Source organism: Balaenoptera ricei, chromosome 9 (genome assembly GCF_028023285.1).
Source record: "Balaenoptera ricei isolate mBalRic1 chromosome 9, mBalRic1.hap2, whole genome shotgun sequence".
NCBI lineage: Eukaryota > Metazoa > Chordata > Mammalia > Artiodactyla > Balaenopteridae > Balaenoptera > Balaenoptera ricei.
This window is the reverse complement of record NC_082647.1, coordinates 107556924-107560911: the sequence shown is the minus strand read 5'-3', so window position 1 is coordinate 107560911 and position 3988 is coordinate 107556924. Positions and strand designations below refer to the sequence as shown.

The window sequence follows — 3988 nt, the reverse complement described above, 5'->3', positions numbered from 1 at the left end:
TGGGCAGCATCCATGCTCACAGCTGCCCAGAAACTTCTATAGGTCCCAAGCACGGCTGGTAGAATGTCTCTTAGGGTACCAACTGCAGGCATCTGGCAACATCCAGGAAGTTGGATATGTTTACACCCTACAGCCAGCGGATCCCCCATCGAGGAATATTCATCTGGTCTCTCGGTGCCTGGCCCGGCATTTGGAGAGGAACAGAGCAAAGAACCAAGAAAGGGGACGCGTATCAGGGTAGCACCTGTGAGGAGTGGCCAGGCCTAGGCCCAGTTCAGGTGAAGGGCGTGCCCGGTCCAGGTCCAGGAACGCCTTTCTGCTTTTTTTTTTTTTTTTTTTTTTGGGCTGCGCCATGTGGCTTGTGGGATTTTACTTCCCCGACCAGGGATCGAACCCGGGCCCTCGGCAGTGAGAGTGCAGAGTCCTAACCACTGGACCACCAGGGAATTCCCAGGAACGCCTGTCTGTTTGATTCTGGAGGGTCCAGGGAGGAGGAGGAAAGATTCACCCGAACCTGGAGGTGATTTGTGGTTTGGGGTCGAGGCAGAGCAAGGGGGTGCCCCTTGGGGTGAGGGCGTAAATTCACGGAACCTCAGACACAGCCGGGCTATTCTCTCCAGCCAGGAAGTTGGAATAGCAAGGAAGTTGGTGGACTGCCTCCCAGTTACCCCCATATTCACTCAGGGCCTTTTGTTCCCCCAGTTCTGTTGTCAAACCCCGCCCTGCGTCTCCAGAGTTAGGATGCGTTTATGGCCAGCCCCGGCCCCGGGACGTGTCTGGTCCTTCTCTGCCTCGTCTTCCGGATTCCCCTCCATGCTCTCTGCTTCGGATCTGCCCTGGAGGCCGCAGGAAAGGAGGTGTCTGCGAGGGTCTCCGGGGCTGGCTTCAGAGCATCCAGCCCGTGCCTGGCCTTGCAGCTCCCAGCTAGGTCGCCTGAGACCTGTAGTTCTCACAACCACCTTCTAGATTGTTCCTTTTACTGTCCCCTTGTTATTGAAGCTACCTTAAGTGTGTACCTGTTCTTTGCCACCAAAATTTCCCTAAACAAGCCTCCTTTGTTTTCATGAATTTCTCTGATGGCGGCTGCATGTTATTCTCTCCTCTTTGTCGTTTTCAGCTCTTCAGGATGCAAAATTCCTACTAAAAACCAAGAGAAATCCTTGACTAAACCATGAGCAAAAATATTTTAAATAAAGCATCTTCTCAGTCACGTTCATACTGCCTCCACATGACAAATCTTGTGATCATGGGGCCCAGACTTGATGCAAGGCGCTGAGTCCAGGGACATGTGGTTGATGGATGGATCAACTGGGAGTGGCCCCTGGCCTTTGGTGTCCAGCTACTTTGTTCCTTGTCAAGCCACAGATGAGATTTAGAAGTATACTATATAAGTCAGATTCAATAACACTGAAAACAAAACCTTCCTGGTTGATATTACCAAGAACCATCAGATATCCAATTTCCTGGAGTGAATGTCTTATTGCACTAAGATGCCCAGTTCTTTCCTGACAAAGAAGAAAGTCAGATGGTCTTTAGGAGAAAATAAGGAGCCAGCCTGCTGCAGGAACAGAGAAAGGACCAAGACGAGGGAGGTCATGGCAACAACCAATAAAGTGTTTGTGCTCTACTCAGTCCTCAGAGAAACCAAGGTGGGTTCCTGTCTGCATTGCACAGATAGGAAAAGAGAAGCCCAGAGAAGTTGAGTAACTTGCACACGGTCACACAGCAAGGAGGTGCTGGAGCTGGAATCTCAGACAGGAATGAGTGTCAATAAGAATTGAAACAACTGGAGAGAACCAGCCTGGGGCCCAGTGAGTCAGCACCAAACCCCAGGAGGGGACCCACTGAGCACTGCTTTGGTTACAGGGTCAAACAAGTCAGCTCCAAGGAGCATGGGGCTGGGAGGCGCTGCAGAGCTTCAGAGCTCCCCTCCTGCTACCCCGGAGCACCAGGCACAAATGGCAAGCTTGCCCCCCAGGGCTCAAGTCTCGTGACGCCACCTGGCCCCTCTCCTCTCTGGGCGTGTAACTTATCTCTGGGGACATCTCCAGCCAGGGACACCTACACAGCCACCGTCCAAGTAGGTGCCTGGAAAACACAGGCTGAGCAGAAGCCCACAGCCTCCCTCTCGTGGTGACACCAGCCCTCACGCCAACCCTCCCCGTCCCGGCGATGTTTATTTTCTTTTTATTTTTTTTTCTTTTCTTTTCTTTTTTTTTTTTTTTAATACTTCTTAAGGCCTTGACTTTTTTTTAAAATTTATTTATTTATTTATGGCTGTGTTGGGTCTTTGTTTCTGTGTGAGGGCTTTCTCCAGTTGTGGCAAGCGGGGGCCACTCTTAATCGCGGTGCGCGGGCCTCTCACTGTCGCGGCCTCTCTTGTTGCGGAGCACAGGCTCCAGACGCGCAGGCTCAGTAGTTGTGGCTCACGGGCCTAGTTGCTCCGCGGCATGTGGGATCTTCCCAGACCAGGGCTCGAACCCGTGTCCCCTGCATTGGCAGGCAGTTTCTCAACCACTGTGCCACCAGGGAAGCCCTCTGCGATGTTTAATTACATCCAGCCAGGGGGCCCAGCCAGTATGTCCAGGCTAAATTCACCTCATTGAAACACTCTCCTGAGAGCCACAGAACCTGTGAGCCCTCGCTCGCTGTGGCTCGTGTAAGTGGCCCTACGTTTTAAAGGTGGAAGAGCCTTCAATGTGGGACAGCCTCGCCAGCCTTGGGTCTGGTTTTTGTGGCAGACGCCATGGCCACAGGCCACTGCTCTTACCCCAGGGGTATGTCTGCAGAGCCGTCTTCTGGGGAGGGGAATAGCACTGCCACTCTGGCCACTGTGCCAACCAGGCGTCCCCCTTCCGACCTCAACCCCCGCTGTACATCACCACCAAAAGTCTTCCGAATGATGGAAGGCTGCTGGCATTGACCAGGCTGCCTGCTGCATCTGGAGCCATAAATATGACCACAGGGAGACAGGGAAAAGGAAAAGCAGTAAATGTGGAGCCTGTGAAAGGGGGACCCCGCCTGGGGCAGGGAGAATCTTCAAACCTTAGCAGCTGGCTGTGGATGCCAACCATCAGCTGCCCCAGGGCAGTCCTGGGGGCCCTGGTGAGGACCAGCCCTCTCCTCAGGAATGGCTGAGGGTCCTTGAGAAGCTGCTGCTTCTCCTGCACACAGTGTAGAGTTGGGAGGCCCCAGAGCCAGCCGTGCATGGGCCCCTCTGAAGTTGAAAGGTTTTCTGAGTCTCGGGGCTCTCGTCACGGAGAAAGCAGCTACAAACTGGATGACTTCCCATTCCTTTCTGTCACCTGTGTCAGGACGTTAGGGAGAATGTCACTCTTTGGCCTCAAGCATCCTTGTGAAATAGGCATCTGGCAGGGCCTGTGTCCTGTGGGACTTTCATGACCAAGTGTCACTCGTTCCCCCCGAGCATGCGTGTGCCAGGCACCTGGGAGTCTGGAAACTTTCCTGAGCCCAAACAGACAGGAATCCCTGTCCTTGAGGGGTTCCATGTCTGGGGGCGGGAGGGAGCCAGTAATACTAATCACAGGAAGACGGCATGGATGGCCTTTAGGAAGTGGAGATTACCATGGAGAAATGAAAACTGAGAAGAAAGCGACCCGGCCATGGGTGTGGAGGGAAGTGAACTGACAGGTTCCCTAAGATGGTGAGAGAGGCCTCTGAGGTGGCGACATTTCAGAGACTTGAAGGAGGCAGGCCCAGGGCGAGGCCGGTCCTGTGGCTGGGGTCTCAGCAATAGGACACTGCAGGCAGAGGCCCGAGGGCCTGGGGAGACAGAAGACCAGCAGGGGGGCCGGAGTGGGGCAGGCCAAGGCAGGTGAAGGGGGGCTCGGATGGGAGGCCCAGGTTGGGGATTTCATCTTTGCTCAGTGAGCCGGGACCACCGCTCCATCTGATGTTGGATTTAAACGGGGCTCTGACAAACTTGTGGTTACCAAGGGGAGAGGGAGGGGGAGGGACAAGTTAGGGG

The 3988-nt window shown here is 54.2% G+C and overlaps 1 non-coding gene across 1 annotated transcript; it reads right to left on the bottom strand.

The window, feature by feature from the left end:
• Positions 1–373: 373 nt before the first annotated feature.
• Positions 374–446, bottom strand: TRNAE-CUC (transfer RNA glutamic acid (anticodon CUC)). Its single transcript has one exon. It is a non-coding gene; the product is annotated as a tRNA-Glu (tRNA).
• Between the last annotated feature and the right edge of the window lie 3542 nt (positions 447–3988).